Raw genomic sequence first — 20,287 nt, forward strand, 5'->3', positions numbered from 1 at the left:
TCAACATATGTCAGGGTGTACAGGGGCAGTGCACCTAAACAGGTTTACAAAGGGACACAACTGCTCTCCTAATGGTTCTGGGGAGGTGATTTTGAACCACCAAACCTAGGCTGCCGTTGTGTTTGAGCTAATCCTGATCAGTTACAACCTCCGTACTCCTTTGGTCCAGCCTTACAGTGACCGCCCCCTTTCTGAACGCCTCTGGTTCCGAAACTAAATTTCCCTTTCATTTACTCCATTGACTTTTGTAAAATTGTTATGCAAGAGTTTTAAGCCTGGAACCAAAGCGATTATCCGTCTAGGTAGTCGTGACCATAAAACATTTGATTCGGAGAAAAAAAAGCAAAGGTAAAAGACTGCGTAGGCCTACATTATTTTGTGAATGAGTGAAGGAACTGCTCATCTCATAAACCATTGCAAACTTTTCCTGACGGCTTCCAACCCAATAGTTTACGGCGTTTCTTGCATCTTATAACCTTTTTCATTACTATAGTGATGTTTATATCATAAATAAAAGTTGTCCGATATATTGTATGTGTGTGTGTGTGTGTGTGTGTGTGTGTGTGTGTGTGTGTGTGTGTGTGTGTGTGTGTGTGTGTGTGTGTGTGTGTGTGTGTGTGTGTGTGTGTGTGTGTGTGTGTGTGTGCGTGTGTGTGTGTGTGTGTGTAGTGTTTCATTATAGTGTTCATCGACATGGTACGTTCCTTTGTTCCTGACTGCAATCACCTCTCTTGCGTCCATCATTACCGGTTCCCAACCGGTTCCCTCGGTTGCTAAGACACAGTGGATGATTATATAAGGCAATAACGTTACTCGGTTTAATACATGTGAATTCAGTTTAGTATTCCAGTTATATATTCATTCAACAATATGTATTCCTAGCCTTTAACCCAAATTACTAAATACCACTGCTAGTGCTTTATCATGTATTTTTATTTTGATTATATATTCTATATCAACATATTTTTCCACAGCTCTAACAAGAGCTCTCTAACTTTCCATAAGTCTAAGGGAAATCATGGTTGCTGTGGTAAGCGATCGAGGCAGGTGGTAGCAGTAATCGACGACTTGACTTTCGCGGGTGTAGTAAACGTTTCCATGGTAACAGCGAGCTCCATCATCAAAGACGTTGTGGTAATCTTTAGGATTGTTGCTAGTGCAGGGTTTTTTAATTAAATTGCGAATTAAACATGTTTTTTAATAATAATAATAATAATAATAAATTTGATTTGAGGGCGCCTTTCATAGCACTCAAGGTCACCTTACAGGGCAGTGTTTAAAAAAATTACATTTAATCAAGAATCACGAAAAACACAAGAACAAGATACATTGAAACAATTTACACAAGTGGGGTGAAATGTGTGGGAGACAATGAATTAGATTGAAAATGTCAGTTTAAAAAGATGTGTTTTTAGACGGGACTTAAAAGTAGAGAGAGTGTCAGAGTTACGGATGTCAGGTGGGAGGGTGTTCCAGAGGTGGGGGGCAGATTGGCTGAATGCCCTGGACCCCATGGTGACCAGGCGGGCGGGTGATACAGTGAGTTGAATGGAAGAGGAGGACCGGAGAGTGCGGGTGGGTGTGTTGGTGTGCAGGAGTTCACAAATGTATGGAGGGGCGAGGTTGTGGAGGGCCTTGAAGGGGAGGAGCAGAATCTTGAAATGGATGTGGGTTTTGACCGGGAGCCATTGAAGCTGCTGAAGGACAGGAGTGATGTTATGTGATGTTTAAGTTAACTTCTTCAACTTGTGGCTACTATAGGAGCATATATCATCGTTTCACAATATAACGTCTTGTTGTAAGTATACTTTGGATGGGTACGACATTATGGCTTATTATCAAAACCTCTATGAAGAATATGAATGGGATCTTCAGTTCCAGAACCACACTGTTGAGCTCTATAGATACTTCTGTCCACGTCTCCACCTCTCCCGAGTCGCTTCGTTGCTCTTTTCTGTTCCAGAAGCCATCTTTCCTTCGTTCTCTCTTTCTTCGCCTTCTGTCGCTGTGTATTTATCTCACCCTCAATTCCAAACCCTTTTCTGTCCTCGCTTTCATTTTCATTCCCTCTGATCGCTCCTCATCCATACCCATCATGCCGCCCACTCTCCCTCCCTCCCTCACTCACTATCATTCTCTGTCTCTCACTCTCTCTCCCCTCCTTCCTCTCTCACGCGCTCTCACTATTGTCCCCCCCATTCCAGCGGCCACTGTGTCCCTGTGTCTCTCTCCCATCAGTCTCCCCCTTACTATTTCTCCCTTCCTCTTCCTCTTCTTCTCATCTCTCACTCCGCCTCTCTACAGCATCCTTCTCCCCTCTTACTTCCTCCTCCTTACACTCTCCCCTCTCCCCCCTCAGGTCCCAGTAGGGTGATGGTCCCCCCCCCCCCCCCCCTAACCCCAGTGGTCCTATTGAACAGCAGCAGCTCCTCATCCTTGTGTTTATTGAGTGGCTGTAGCCTTTAGCGTCACCTCCACCGCTGCTGTTGCTGCTGCTGCTGCTGCTGCCAGCCTCCTCCTCCAGCGCGGCCCATTTGTCTTCATGTTATGTGGAGGCTATTCTCAGCGTCTCAGGACATCCAAACTGACAAACACGCCATCGCAGCCCGGGCCCAGGCGCGCTCACCATCCCCTGCCTGCACACTTAAAGTGACACGGCGGCACGCAGACTCACACACGAGCAGATGCGCACTCGTGCACACACATATAGCCACACACACACACACACACTCACACACACACACACACACACACACACACACACACACACACACACACACACACACACACACACACACACACACACACACACACACAAACAGATGCACAGCCCACACAGACACACACACACATATAAGACTGAAACAACATGCAGTGCATGGACAAAAAACAGATGCACAACTAGAATGTAGGCTGAAATATGCACAAATATACGCATGCGCTACTATGACCGAAAACCACACACACATAAACACACATACAACCATAGTGCTGACACACACAAACACAGACACACACACACACCAACACACACATACACTTAAAGGGTGAAAAGCACAACTGCAAATACACAGACACACACATACACACATGAGCCACAATTCGAAAAACAACATGCATACATGCTCAAAAGAACATGCTCACACACTCAGATGAATGCACACATACAAACTGACAACCACAAGCACATACCCACACACATCCCAACCATGCTTTTGCCAACCATATCATTATAGCAGCATGCCTTGCACTAAAGCAGCATTAAACAAGAATGTTTGAAATATAACATTATGTGTTTACAAAATTAAGGTATAAAGATGAAGGAATCAATATCTTATGCTGCAGGTAATACCACACTCCTTCTGCAAGCTTGTTCAGGAAGCACAAGCCTCCTTATTGCACCAAAATGGAGTCTCTTCACCATAATAAAACAGCTATGTTGGTATGCGGTAATAGTAACATTACGTGTTTTTGATAGAATAAAATTGTGTCAACAATTGTGATGTGCAGTTAAGTGGTAATGTCCAATAGTTGTTTGACGATTACCGGAGATGGGCTTGGACAAAAGCTATTGGCTGATTGATTGGAAAATGTGATTTCTAATGGTTATGGCTAAATTGAACCCATGAGAAAACAGCCCACTGATTAAGACGCAATATATGTAAACAACCCTTGTGTCACGTCATATATACCCGTCATGTACACACACACGCACATACCAGTTAGTTCATAATCATACACTTAATCATAATGCTAACACATACTGAATGAAATCCTCTTTAAAGTTATAAATGACACACCGATTGCAAAATTAATCGGCCAAGGAGAGAGATCCATTTGGAAAATTGGTTAAATTCCTGCAGACACGTTTTATGGTCATTAAGAGATCGTGAAGAGAGTGAGAGAGGGAGCATGAGATCGTTGTCTACGTGAGCTCAGCACCGTTACTAGCACTACCACTGTCTCTGAGGGCTTATAAAGTCTGGGACATTGTTCCCACACCGACCTCTGCTGTGTGTTTTTCTCCTTTGCTATATTACCAGCCTCAATGGCGGATTGCTTATTTTATCCAACATCTGATTGATTTATTCATTTGTAGTTGGAGACTTATTGTACAAGAAATAATAAGCAGTATTATCGAAACTCAAACCAGGATCGTTTCACAAATCTGAACATTTTGAATGAAACCTTCAATTTGTTAATCTCCACAAGACGTCTGGAGCTCTTTGACCTTGAACTTACCTTGAAATTACAGTGCAAACAGTCAAGGCGTAAATGTGAATCTTGTCCAGTCTCTTGCAATCAATCTCCCACATACACTAAGGTGTAACTTACCACTTACAATAATTGTCTTCAAAACTTCAGCCATAGTTTACATCAGAACATCCCTCCAGAGTACACTGTTATATTGACAATATGACTAAGCAATTTGACTGTCTTATCCGTACACAATGACCCAAGGACTTGTCATTGTGATGGCACTGACATGTTTATTGACACAGATATTTACTTTTGAGAAACTAACTAAGGATTTTGAGCAAGAGACTGGCTTTTGCATGAAATCCATGGTGTTTTGCTATTTGTACAAATTGTTTTGAGGAATGCACTTACTGTTTTACAAATTTAAATTCTGATCTGAGAAATGTACCAAAGCGACTGAGAAAAACTGTAATATATATATGATATGACCTTAAGTAGAAAGATTACAACGGGAGATCAATGGTATCTAATGGGGAAACGGGAATGAGTCGCCAGCAAGAATGCCAAGGACTGAACAGATGCTTCAATTATCTCAGACTAAGACGTGTGCTCAAACCGTGCATTCGTCACCTGCTTCCTTTTTCTCCTCCATCTTTCCCACTCTCTCCCTCACTTCCCCTTTCTCTCGCTCTCTTAGCCTATCTCTCTCGCTCTTTCTCGCTCTCACCATTACGTTATGTAAGGCTCTGCCATCCCCTTTGTCTCCAAATGAAGACGACTCAAATCAGATTAGCGTTCGTTGCTTTGCTCCGATGATTAACTCATAAAGAACTGGCTGGCTCTTGTGGGAAGAACAGAAAACACAAGTGGAGCGAGGTTCAGTTCAGAGTGACTAGTTGTCATGCACGCCTTCTCCAATAGCCATCTGTTCCGACGTGTAGGTTCACTCTGCGTGCGGGCCTAGAACGCTTCCCAGGGGCACGCCGCGCAGCCATGGAAGGAGAGGGAAACTGTCTCTGTGTTTCCTTAATCAGTTGAGAAACACACAGAACATATGCCGACGTAATACAGGTATATATATAGATCTGCAAGGGCACATGGATCGTTGGCGACTGTGGATGTGATACATGTGCAGGATCTATGTGCTTTGTTGAAGGCAAATTTAATTAGCATTTCATACCTACTTTATTTAATCAGGAACATATCTAGCATACATAAAATTATGCCATGATATTTTAAATTGTTAAAATTATTCATTAGTAGATAAATGCATTGAAGAAAAAGGACAAAGATATCTTTATCAAAAGAGCCCATTAATATAACAAATGTATTGACCTCGTTCTCTGCCTTCTGGTCTCCCTGGTTTAAGGCCAAGAGGTTGTATCATGTCTCTCACTATGTAAAAATCAAGATCAGCGATATCATGAGGGATGGGTAGGCCAAAGGAAGGGACATTTCCACTGTTGTATTTGATAGCATCAGGCAGTCTCTTTTTCCTGGGTCGGTGTGTGTGTTGCCAGAGCTGGTGGTGAGTATGAACATGCACTATTCTAACAAACCCCAGTAGTGTGATGATGGGGTTAAACTAGCAGGGGGGGTATGCCTGTAGATGTCTGTGCACACTGACAGCAGACTCTGGGCCATCATGAATATGAATGTGCATGCTCTTCTGGGCTTCTGTTTGTGGGCGTATTTCATGTACCGCTTGTAGTGTGTGGATCCAAATCTGCATTTTTCATGCATTTATCGATTCAGTGAGACGATCCATGAAATAACGCTCCGAGCCCTCCTGCTTCAGCAGTAGCAGAATCTCTGGTTGCTTTCAGTTATGAGGGCATCCAGAGGCGGGACCAATGAAGAGTGTCTGTCAAAACGTAAGGGTATGATCTTTATTGGAACAAGGGTAACTGCAATAGCTATTTCTTATAAGATGGTCAGTCACATGCACTTATACAAGGTGACAAGTTGAAATCATCAGGTAACTTTTGCAGGGATGTGTAGCCTTTGACCATCAACCATGCAACCAAAATATGGTAAACCATCTAAAAAACAAATCCTCCCAGCTGTCGCTTGTTGTCTGCTTGTAGAATCAAACATTTGCAGTTCGAATTTTTCAGAATATTTTCATGCTGAACCAACCGCCAACCAATTGGAAAGACAGTATCTCAAAACTTTATTTACACAGCGCTTTCATACAGTTTGATTACATTTCTTACATCCACAGTGAGAAAGCTCCGAAATCATTCCCCAGTATCCTGAAATATTAAGTAATATAGCAGCTGGATAGCAACCGAATAGCTAACATGACAACAGGGTATGCCTTCAGTTGAACATACTGTTTCACATACCATATACCATCCGCCTGTTGGATATGAAGGAGGGACAAAGGTCAGACCCTGTCCCCCATATATCTTGAGTGGGAAAGTGAGTTTGGAGGTGACAGTGGCAGTATAAAAGAAGGAAAGTCTCTGACTGTGTGGCTGTGTGACTGTGTGACTCTCAAGGCTGTGTGACTCTCAAGGGCGGGGGACATGGCGATGGGGACCACTGAGGAATGAGGCCCTGTACAAATGTGTTCGGCTTTACACTGTACAGATGTGCAGCTGCACGCTACAGAGTGGAGAGTTGCTGCGCTGTATCTGGATGCTTTTATCATAGTAAAGGTTGGATTGTCATTTATGAGTCTCTATGAATAGAGTGGGTCAATCAGTTAATACTCCTGATTGATGACTCCTTGATTAATCATTAACTACTATACAGTACATCTCTCTCTCTCTCTCTCTCTCTCTCTCTCTCTCTCTCTCTCTCTCTCTCTCTCTCTCTCTCTCTCTCTCTCTCTCTCTCTCTCTCTCTCTCTCTCTTTCTCTCTCTCCACATAAAATAATCTCAAAGAACTCTGTTCTTGTATAAGTAAAAAAAAAAAAAAAAAACGTTTAAATAAATTATATGTCGGAATATATATATATATATATATATATATATATATATATATAAATATATATATATATACATATATATATATATATATATATATATACATATATATATATATATATATATATATATATATATATATATATATAAATATATATATATATATATATACATATATATATATATATATATATAAATATATATATATATATATATACATATATATATATATATATATATATATATATAGAGAGAGAGAGAGAGAGAGAGAGAGGCAGCCAGAGATACGTATGTGTAGTAGTTAATGATTAATAGGAGGATTTACTGAATGACCCGCTCCAGTCATTAATAAGTCTTCCAATAGCGTTTGTGGGAGAGCCATTAGCAGAGCTGTGAACGATGGCTGTGTCAGCTCAGCCCTGCTACCACCCCTCCAGACAGGCATCACTTTCTTCTTATTTATTTTTTTTGTAATCAGACACCAACAGTGCATTAACTGAAAGAACTGGATCAGCCGCATAAATCAAGGGCTCACTGTAGTGTTTTCAGAGATTTTTTTATGTAGGAATGGATTCAGTAATGGCTCCCAACTGCACCGACCGCGAAACCAAAAACAACCGTGTCAGACCTTACGTCATGTTGTGTCTGACTCTCTGTTAAAATACGCCCATCAAGCTTGTTTGCATGATGGACAACTCACTGATGGACAACTCATGATGGACAACCAAAACACTAGCTTGCTGAATTATTGATCGCTTCCATATTAAGTTTTGTTCCATCCATCACTCTGAGGGCCGCCTTTAACTCGTCGCTCAACGGAAGCATTCTGCAGGGGCTAAGCTAGCTCCTTGCTCCTCTCACTCAAATTCAGCCCTATTTTCATTCACTCACTTCGTTAAAAAAATTGTAATGTCCGACCGGTAAACACCGGTCCGGTGGCGCCATTCATCAAGGAAAACAATGCTGAAAGGTTTGCTGATACAAACTCAGAAACACACACACACACACACACACACACACACACACACACACACACACACACACACACACACACACACACACACACACACACACACACACACACACACATACACAAATGTAAGCTTATACAAACACTACACTGTTTCAGTATACTCAATCTTAATACCAACAAATCAATGACTATAAATGTGCTCCTCTGGCAATGCTTAATAGAGTTGGCATTGGCATATATTATCGGGATTGTATTATTTGGGATTTGTATTATTCTGGCTCTACCATGGAGCACATCTCCCCACCCCCCCTTGCCCCCCAAACCCTCAAGTAATCATGAAGCTACTGGCATGCTTGACTTCACGTCCGTCTCCAGTTCAGCTTGTCAATATTTCTCCAAATAATCTCAAGCCAAAGGCCTTGGTGCAGCAGTGTAGCGCTAGGCTAACAGCTCCCATAATAACACTTAAGCAAAGCTGCACGTTTTCATGGAAAAGTCCAGCTTAATTTGATTGTAAGGAAAAAATAAACAAACAACCTTTTGTGTTTTTTTGTGCGGGTTATGACAGTGTTTCTAAACTCATCTCTTTGTTTGTTTGTGTCCCACCCGCCCCCCCCCCCCCGCTTCCCCAGGAAAGGATTAAAGGTCTCCTGAATGACCTTCCATATCTAACTGTAGGATAATAAAGACCATTTCTCCTGGCATTTGGCGCTAGTTCTCTCCTCTGCGCCCATACGTTTTCAAATACCAGCACGGCTGATGTTTAATTCATAGCCCCCCCAACGATGATCTATGGGGTTTGCGATGAGAAAGGAAAATCATATTTATCTCTCCTTCATAAAATGCGATGGTCGTTTACCCACACCCTCCATTGGATTCTTACGCTGAGGATCTCAATGCCGATGCATGATCAGAGCGGACAGGTTTGCAGAGTAAACACATCCAGAAGTATTCATATCGCATGGCGCTGCTTGGAGTCTGCCGTATAAGGCTGTATGCCAAATTATATTCTGTGCAGGAAATATATCATCATCCTTGTATCCTCCGCCTTTGGCTTTTTATGAGGTAATGCTGAGGCAGCGACGTACTGTAGTACACTGAGGAGAATTACTAGGGAGAGGCAAACAAAGACAGGAGAGACCTGAGATAAAAAAGGGAGATCGACACAGAGAGAGAGGGAATGTCTTAGATAAACAGATCCTATCACCAAAGTCATCACTATTCTATCATATCCACAGGTACATTCACATATGTTACGTTGATGTAAGGCTTTTTTGAGATCCCATTCAAAACCATGAATGCACAAAATAACCAGATATATGTTGTTTAAAACCAGCCTATTCAAATGGTTGGCTGGTACAGACATTTGTGCCTAGAGATACCATCAGTGTTCCTGCTCCGCAGATTCCTCTCATCGCAATCGTTCAGAGAACATCACATGGGATATCCACAGGACAAGAAAGAAGGGACCGTTGCCCGAATATGTTTTAGGAGGACGATTCTGCTCAGTCCGTCAGTCCTTGTCGATATATTTTCCCTCACTACTAAGGAAACTGGATGAAAAAAAAAAATCTCCAAAAAACCTGCTGATGTACGATCATCCACATTGGCATTTTAAAGGTCAGCGGAGATATACGCAGGCTTTCATGTCTTACTCAGGCCTTAACATCTAAACATGGTTACTAGACAGCAGATAGAGAAATGCAAGGACCAGCTCACGGTTATCGCAGGGGTAGGTAGCCCACCCCTAGAAAATATAGAACAGCATGAGTACATGAAGATGGTGATGTCAAGGACAAGACACAGAGCTTCTGGTGTTGGCTGTATAACATGGCAGAACCAGACCACAGTATCACGCTTATTACGGGAACGTAAATAGGTAATAAAAAAGTCCTGCCATGACCAATGGTGAGCTCCATGCCAGCTGTGGCTGTGCAGTCGTAACGTACGTTCCTCCCTACAACATTCTCTGAATGAGACGACCCTTTATTTACGAGCTGTCACAACCGTATCAGATCAACAGATTTTCCATTGTGTGTGTATGTGTGTATATGTCTGTGTGTGTGTACATGTGTGTGTAGCTCAATGGGTATCGGATAGTGTGTGTATGTGTGTGAGTTTCTGTGTGTGCGGACGTGTGCATGTATATGCGTGTTTTTGCACGTAGGTATGTGCGTGTGTGTGTGTGTGTGCTTGAACATGTGTGACTGTGTTAGACGAGACTGTGGGGTGTGCGTGAGTGTATGTATGTGCATATGTATGTGTGTGTGTGTATGTGTTTGTGTGTTCTTACATGCGCATGCGTATGTGTGTGTGTGTGCGTGTACATGTGTGTGTGTGTGTGTGTGTGTGTGTGTGTGTGTGTGTGTGTGTGTGTGTGTGTGTGTGTGTGTGTGTGTGTGTGTGTGTGTGTGTGTGTGTGTGTGTGAGACAAGGGTTGGGGGGGGGTTCAGCGATACTGGCATGTTCTCAGCTCGTGTTGAGTCATCGTTAAGCATGGCGCATTTATGTGATAACACACATGAAGACGAGATGCTGCTGGTTGCATCGTAGCACAAGGGGCGTCGGGGAGGGATTTTGGCTTTTGTAACTATGGCGACTCCAAGCAGCGACTAGAGATCATGCTAGCAAGCAGTTTGGTGTGTGAGCTGTGTGACTGCGGTGTCGGACACACTTGTGTCCTCATAGCAGTAACATGAGCTAAGTGAGAAAGGCGGGAGTGAAGTGCGGAGCTACAGGGTGCCACGGCCGAGGGTGGAGGATGTAGGGGGAGATGGTGGGGGTGCCCGGCTCACCTTCTTTTTTTAGCTGAATATTCTCTCTCTCTCTCTCTCTCTCTCTCTCTCTCTCTCTCTCTCTCTCTCTCTCTCTCTCTCTCTCTCTCTCTCTCTCTCTCATAGATAAATGTATCCCTATCCCTCTCCCTTTTTCTCCCAATTCATTTTAACACCATCTCTCATGCGCTCTATGCCTCCCCTGGCTATGAAGCCCAGGAAATAATGAATATTAAATTTACATCTCAAACCAAAACCATATTTCTCATCCCTCCTCTGTGTGTGTGTGTGTGTGTGTGTGTGTGTGTGTGTGTGTGTGTGTGTGTGTGTGTGTGTGTGTGTGTGTGTGTGTGTGTGTGTCTGTGTGTGTGTGTGTGTGTGTGTGTGTGTGTGTGTGTGTGTGTGTGTGTGTGTGTGTGTGTGTGTGTGTGTGTGCCTCTCCTTTTGGAATAATTTTAATTCATTCTCCATTCAAAGTAAGTGCTGTCTCATCGAGGCCCAATTGAGTTAAATTAAATTGGCCATTGTCCCACCGCCGGGGGAACATCAAAACCACCAATCAGGCTGAATGATTGTCATGGATTTCACATCTCGGGCTAACAGATGCGACTTAGCCAAACAAGTTAATAAATGGCCACAAGGTAATATAGTCAAAAGCACTTCATTGTAAACAGAGACCCTCGACACAAGCTTGACAAACAGCTAGGCAATATAAAATAGCCTTGGTGGTGCTTTTGGATCATGGTGAGGTTTCCATATAGACCCGCATAATGTAGAATATTCCTCCACAAAATGCCTTGGATCGTGTTAAGGTTTTCATATAGACCGGCATAAAGCTCATTATGCCTCCATCCAAACGCCTTGCACTTTGGTAAATATATCTATCAGAGGTGTCGTTGTTCTTACTCGATAATAACTCAGCTTTTTTCATCTTCTATATCCATTCATTTTATAAATAAAATATTATTATATAGCCTATAGAGATTGCTCTCCACACTATTTCTCCATTCAGGTGATGGCATCGTTAGGAATGACATCATCTGTCCACACAGAACCTGTCTTAGCTATACATTTTAGTTCAATTATAATTCAACCTGCAAGGTGAGTAGTAGTAGTAGTAGTGGTAGTAGCATAATTAGTAAAAGTCGTTTTTACAACAAACCTCCAAAGTGTAAATAAACACCAACTCTTAAGAATCACAAGAAACAAGAACGGGCTCCCGGGTGTGCCTCAGGGTCTTAGCATTTGGGTGTTAGCTTATGTTTGATGTCATGGCTAGCGGGAGAGCGTCCCCTTATAATGGGCATCTCCTCTATGATGGTGTGGCGCACAATTTGGATGTCATAGGCCTAAGGCTAACGCTGGTCAACTGTGAGATGTATCCAAGCTAACGGCTAGTTCAAAGAGCAGCGATAAACGGAGGAGGGAGGAAGGGGGAGGGGTGTGTGACTGAAGATGGGGAGGGACAGAATGTATTCCCATGCCATCGCATTCCTCTTTTATGTATCTTTGCAGGCAACAATGACAGGCAGAGTTTTCACTCATAGACACACACACACACACACACACACACACACACACACACACACACACACACACACACACACACACACACACACACACACACACACACGCACACACGCTCGCGCGCGGATACAAGCTAACTCACCAAACACTTACACACAGGAGTATAAAGCCTCCACACAGGTTGGGTCCTTTACAACTGAGGGCCATTAAAGCTTGATGTGACAAGCCTGTGAGGACACGGCTGCTGGCTCTTAACAGAGGTGCTGCAAACTGTGAACAGACAGGGCCAGATAGAAGCTAAACGCTAATCCTACCGCCCAGACACAGAGAGGTACGTGCATTACACCGGGATGTACACACACACACACACACACACACACACACAAACACACACACACACACACACACAAAAACACACATACACACACTTAGTCAAATAGAAATAGATACACACAAATACACCCACACACCCACGCACACGCACACACACACACACACACACACACACACACACACACACACACACACACACACACACACACACACACACACACGCACACACACACACACACACTTATATAAAAACATGCCAACCCTCACATTCCCACTCACACCCATTGGCAAATTGATTGAAGAGCACAATCAAATAGACTGGGGGTACTAATCTATTCAAATGACTCAGATTTAAATTTGCATATCAAATATGCCGTTCAATTAAAAGGCCATTTGACAATCAGACAAGGTATAGCTTCATATCCCGGCAAATGTGACTCGTTATGTCTCACAAACGCCTTTCTGAGTGGGTACTTAAAGCTGCTCTGTGTTTGTTTGATTATAGCTTCACTGCTGTCAGGAAAACGACAGAGCATGTGACAGTGTGGTCATGTGACCTCAAAGGTACAAATCAGCCCAACGCAGCCCTAAAGCAGTGGTCACATCCTGCAGAGACGAGTGGAATTAAAGCAGCGCTCTGGCAATGGAACCAAACCAGACACCCAAATTGGTAGGCTTGGTCAAGGACCCTCTGTGTGTGTGTGTGTGTGTGTGTGTGTGTGTGTGTGTGTGTGTGTGTGTGTGTGTGTGTGTGTGTGTGTGTGTGTGTGTGTGTGTGTGTGTGTGTGTGTGTGTGTGTGTGCGCGTGTGTGTATGTGTGTGTGTGTGTGTGTGTGTGTGTGTGTGTGTGTGTGTGTGTGTGTGTGTGTGTGTGTGTTTGTCCTCTCTCTCTTGTTCTCTCGCCTTTGTCTCACTTTCACCCAATCCAGAGAGACTATATGTCCCACAGCAAGATTACCTTTTTCTCCCTCTCTCTCTCCCTCCCTCACGTAATCTCCCTCTTTTTCTCTCTCCTCCACCCAAAAGCCTCTTTCTGAATATCAAAGATTCTCTCTCTATCATCATCTCACTATATGATTTTGTTCTATCTCTCTCTCTCTCATGCCTGCGGGTTTACCCCTCTAAATCCTCCTCTCACTCTCTCGCTCATTATCCCCTCATCATGCCGTTTTCTCTTTCTCTCTCTCTTTCTCTATCTCTCTTTCAAACTCACTCTCCACATATCTATCTTTCTCCCTCCCTCTCTCCCCTGTGAGGCGACGGTGTGCCTTTCATCCTCTCATTCCTAGGGTAAGTGTGCTCTCTAGTGTTGTGTTTGACACGCAGGCAAAACAAGATGTAAAAGTGGTGTGGTGCGGGTTTCGGGCCTGGATACTGTAGTCCTTTTGATTCAGTTGCACATCGCTGTCATCTACGCACTTAGAGGTAAACAACTCTGGCTTGCGTTCAAACAAAACCACCACTTGTCAAAGCCATCTAGAGCTACCGCAAACAGACGAGACAACCAAGACGTTATGTAACCCAGTGTGTGTGTTTACCTTTTCAAATGCAAGTCATTGGAATCGACAGAAGTGTGAGGAAAAAAACGATGAGGAGTGGGAAGTGTAGCGTGTTGAAAGTGGCCAGCTAGGAGTCACGTGCGTGTGATGCATGCATGGCGTCCACACCGCTGCTATCCGATGAGAATAAGGCACGCAGCGGCACTCCAGTGTCGAGTGTATGAATAGAGGCTTGACATGCTGACATACACTCTCATACTGTAGTTTGTGTATCAAATCGCCATCGCCACACTCACTCACACACTCCACACACCGCTCAGCATCAGCTGTGAAAAAGTGGCTGTGTGTCAGGTTGCATCTGAACACTATTCACAGAGACAGCTGCACTTGTGTTGAAAGTCAGTCCATCACCAGGTCTGTTATATTTGACAGCTGTTCCATCAATACTTCGTTCCTGTCTAGCCCTCTATCTTTTTTCATTTCTTTTTTTTATCGGTAGAACTTTATTTTTTTTGTTTTTGTTAAACATGTTTTAACACTTGGAGGGCTTTAAGCGGGTGATGGAGCCAGGGTATCGGTTACTTTGGACCCTGTGAAAATGTCTGTAATGTGCTCCGTAGTAAGTCTACTGTTAATGCCAGCCAATTTAAAGAGTCAGCTCACGGGTTGCCTGCATATTTCTGTGTGTTTTATGGAGTGGCAGTCAGTTTGGTTGCTCCCCCAAAGGGAGGTCCGGGGCTTTGTAATTTAATTTGAGCCTTTCCATAAATTCACACTTGTTTCCCAGACCATAGATATGGGTGGCAAATGATCTTTGGTATTTTGTAGTTAAGGGGTTCAGAGGAGAATGTAATTGAAAGCGTGCGTAAAGAGCCGAGCGGAAGAATTATGGGATTTTCTTTTTTCCGTTCTTTATTTTTTACAGATAACCTTTGAGAACTGTGCTTAATGCTTTAGCGTACGGACACCGGTGTGCGCTATTCAGTGCTATGAGCCACCTCTGGTTCTGTTCCATCAAGTTGCCTTGACAAGGAGAACATTGTGCGTCTACAATACAGAGGTAACAGCCTTTTGTGTCTACCCTTCAACTGAACCGTGTGCCCAGAAACGTCAAATTTTCTTTCGATAAATTATTCTAACATCACCTTGTTTTTTTTACACCATTAAATGAAACTAGACTGCACAATAGAATGGCCTGTACCGCCCTATTGGTGGCCTGATGGTGAAAAAAAATGAGTAATTTGAGATCTCAGCCTTTGAGCTGTCCTTTAACAAGCACTCATAGAGAGAAAGCCCTCGCAAAAGGCAGCTGGCTCTGAGGGTCATTTTCTGACACTAACTGACAAACACACAAGCGAGCACTCAAAGTTGAAACTGCAAATTCCACCAAGCATATTTGGAATATGGCCACTGTGTAGAATTCAGCCAGGAATTCTCAGGATTTTTTTTGCCCCACCTGCAAGAGGAAGTGTTAAAATTTAAAAGTGCCTTAACGCTGCAAAATACCATTACATTTTTTGAAATTCACGGTCAAATTGTGGTTTTCAGTGTGTTGGATGAAAGCATCTATCATCAGGGGCTAGCATTGAATGGAAGTCACCTTGGGTTCTTCACTTGCCCCACGGCAACTGGTCGTGGGGAAAATATCTCGCTATGCACGTGGTGGTTAAGATGCGTTCAACCTTCTACGTTTCTTTAGATAAAACGCTGTTGAGATCAGGGTAGCGTGCAAAACGCATTGGTAAAGGAGAAAGAGAGGAGGGTATTCCGACAGACAAATAAAACACAGACAGGGCCCTTCATCAAGACGGCCATCCACCACCTGCAAGCAGAGGGGTGGAGAAGGAGGACGGGCCGCATGGATGGAGAAGCGGAGAAGTGGCCTTCTGTTTTTCATGAAAAGAGGGCAGCAGACCTTGTGCTTGCTTCTACGTTTGATGAGCAATTACCTCCCTCCCCCCTCCAGGAGGATCAGACAGCCATTGAAGTTGATTGACTTCCTCCCCGGCGGGGGGTGATGGCGGTGGGGGTTCCGGGACCCCTAGCGACCCCTCCAAGCTGTAACCCATGTGACCCGGGGACCCTGGGTGCACCCCGAACACATCCGTCATGTGATCCATCCCTGTCACATGTCAGACTGCAGATGACATTTCTGTCCTCCATCATCTACCACAGCAAGAAGCCGCCGTACCAAAACATATGATCATAGACACACACCGACACAAACACAGAGACAAGCACACACACATGAAGGTGGACAAATAGATCAAACTGACAAACATAGACATGCACATATTAGGTACATATGCTCCAACATGCATTCTCTCACTCGCTGTTTCTCTCAATCAGAAACCCACACACTCTATTTTACACCCCCTGTTAAAATTATTGTGCAGCTGTTTTTTTGAAAAGCTTATTTAATTGGCTTCTTCACAGAGAACTTCACTCCCAACACCCCCCCCAACCCCCCCACCCCCCTATAATGCATTAGTAAAACAGGCCACAGGACCACCGCTGATGGAGCACTAATACAACGCTTATGCTAGGCCAAGCTGTTCAGACAGGCTGTATCTGATTACCTATAGTGTCGTAATTGGTTAACGTGTGAACGACAGACCAGCCAGTCAGTGAGATAGCTAGCAGGAAGGTGGAGGATGACATTCAGGCCCCGTCTACACGGTGATGATTTTTTGGTGAAACCGCATAAGTCTGGTGCATTTCGGCCAACCGTCCAGAGCCAGACGGAGCCGGCGGATCCGGTGCCCGAAACCGCACATTTCTGAAACCATGTCCCAGGGTGGTTTCAAATATATCCAGACTTATGCGGTTTCGTGTTAGGATTCATGTGGACGCCTAAAACACAAACAATGACGTCATTGCCCCCCCACCAGCCAACCCGGTATCACGCAATTGCGTGCTCCTGCGCACGAACGTTAATCTATTGAAGCGTGTTCCCGAGCACGATAGTCCGACTTTTTGCGTGTCACACAAAACGAAATGTAAACCAATGCATTCTGAATGGGAGTGTTCTAAGACAATTAACGTGCTCCACAAAACGGTACGAGAGAGAGAGAAAGAGAGAGCGGGAGGGACAGAGAGAGAGAGAGAGCGAGAGAGAGGCTTCAGAAAGGGTGTGCGCAGATAGTACAGTGCACCCTAGTTTTGTTTATGCCAAAACCTATATATATAATTAGGCTGTGGAAATTGCAATAAGTTAAGAACACAACTTCGCACGTTGAGCACACAGCCGTGTGACTCGTTTATTTTGTAAAAAGAAAACCGGAAAACAAAGCGTGCTGAAGGTAAACAAATCCAGCATGGTCTGTGACGTCATGAGACGCACGTAATCCTTAGGGACCGCGATCCCTGAACCACCAAGAACGTAAATGACATGCAGTAAACAACAACACAATTGAAAGAACAACACATAACGGAATACTGTAGGTGAATTATGTTACGGTCACTACAAGGCTATAATTATATTATTTAGCGTGTAATGAGACAATCTATAGCCAAATTGTCGAAGATGCCCGAGAATCTTCAGGGATATCAGCATGGGAAATCGTCGAATCAGACCCATGAAGGGGGGGGGGGGGGGGACACGTTAGTTGAAGGGGGGGGGGGGGACACGTTTGTTGAGGTGGGGGGAGACACGTTTGTAGGGGGGGGGGGCACGCTCGACAACGAGAGTTGGTTTTTATTGAACGAGACTTCAACACGGAACAGCTGCACGAAACGATGGTCACGTCACTCTCGGTGACGGTGTCGACAATAATGAACACACGAACAATGTTAATAGAACAACAAACAACCACATAACATCCCGAACCCATTAACCCCACTTAATCCTAACAACAAAACAAGTTAACAAAAGCCCCATTTGTCAACTGAGAACCCCAATTCCCAGAATACCCCGCGGCTCCGGAACACGGCGTAGCTTATATTAATCTTTATTATCTGAATGGGAAATGCAATATTTTAGGACAGATACACCATTAAACGCGTTTCTAATGACATTTCTAGCGAGAAATGTACATTTTCCTTACATAATCTTCAGTCAGTGAATGTGTATGATCTTTATTAATCTTTATTATCTGAATGGGAAATGCAATATTTTAGGACAGATACACCATTAAACGCGTTTCTAATGACTTTTCTAGCGAGAAATGTACATTTTCCTTACATAATCTTCAGTCAGTGAATGTGTATGATCTTTATTAATCTTTATTATCTGAATGGGAAATGCAATATTTTAGGACCGATTCACCGTTAAACGTGTTTCTAATAACATTTCTAGCGAGAAATATACTTTTTACTTGAATAATCTTCAGTGAGTGATTGTGTCTGATCTTTAGTTTTATAGTAATTAGGATTTGATCGGCTCGCTCGCATGTTTCAACGACGTCAGGTTGCTTTCGCTAAACTAGCAGCTCACGTGCTTCCTGCGTTTGTGTTATTAAACTGTTACTTTATGTAACTTTTAATGATATCATCTTGTTAGAAACACGTATATCTGAGAGCCAACCCAGTCGCCAAAAGCATACGTTGACAGTGTACTTTTCGTGAACACTGGATTACGTCGCATTTCAACATAAAATAGCGTGTTATACACACACACACACGCACGCACACGCACAGACACACACACACAAGCACACACAAGCACACACACGCACGCACAGACACACAGACACAGACACACACACACACACACACACACACACACACGCACACACGCACACGGTGCATTTCGCTGCTAAAACAACAACAAAAAAATATTCCCTCAAATATTATTACTTTCAAAACGTTGGCCAAAATGGCCAATAATATCATTTTTTATTTGGGATGCTTCTAGGACATTTTGGGTGGATTTTGAACGGTATGTGGGGGGCACGTTTTTTGCAGGACCTGGCAACCCTGCGCTGTTGCCCGAGATCTGGATCCACCCCGGCGTGGTGCCGTCTCCTTTTGACCTTTTGACCCCAGACTTCTGGGGGAATAGCTGAATCAATTCATTAGTCAATCAGAAGCATGTAAATATCGTCCCGGTGGCGTAAGAGGACGAACAAGGTGTCCTTCAACATCTACGCTTCCAGGAGATTGCAACGGTGCCACACATGAGCATATTCGAACATGTTTATTGGTAGTAATTAGCTGTCGAAATTGGAGGCCTTAATCAATACTGAGCAGCTAAGATTTGTCAAAAATGACATGTTATTTAGCATCTACACGTTGAGCTGAGTCCAATGACACCAAGAACGACACTCTAGCTAATGGTAACATGTGTTTTACATGGTACACCTAGGTCTAGGACATGATCTCGGTGTAGCAAGAGGCCGAGCTTGATCTCATTGGACTCAGCTTAACGTGTAGATGCTAATTAACATGTAATTTGTCAAAAATCTCCATCGGGAAGCAAATCTATAGCTGGTCATTATTGATAAAGGCCTCCAAAATCGACAGCTAATTACTACCCCGAAACATATTCAAATATGATCGTAGATGTCAAAGGACACCTTGTTTGCTCTGTTGCACCACCGGGAAGATATTTTCATACTTCTAATGGATTGATTCATATTTTAAGGTTCTCGGAGTGAGACTTTAAGTGGCTGCAGCAGAAGTGTTGAGACGAAAGATTATATCAAGAGATTTATAGAATATTCCCATTCACATTATGATTCTTCGTCGTAACATCCGACCAAACATCCTTTACATTCACAGAGCGAAGATTATGAAAGTCCAGGCTCAGCAAGTGCTCCATCTCGTTGCACCTGCACCCAGCGGCTCGCTTGCAAGATTTTGGCCTGAAGTTCTTCCCAGACCAACACCCTAGCCATCCAACATGCATATCTGAGAATCAGGCCTCTCTTTAATAATGACAAAAAGTTATGAGAGAAACACACATTAACTTTTTGTTATCTCATAAGCGGCGTGGTGTCGGCTCCTTTTGACCTTTTGACCCCCAACTTCAAAAACGTGGCCACAGGCCAGCTGTGTCTACACACCTTTAGCCACAAATGTACACCTCCATCCCACAAAAAATGGGG

The sequence above is a fragment of the Gadus chalcogrammus genome, chromosome 20, assembly GCF_026213295.1.
Source record: "Gadus chalcogrammus isolate NIFS_2021 chromosome 20, NIFS_Gcha_1.0, whole genome shotgun sequence".
Classification (NCBI taxonomy): Eukaryota; Metazoa; Chordata; class Actinopteri; order Gadiformes; family Gadidae; genus Gadus; species Gadus chalcogrammus.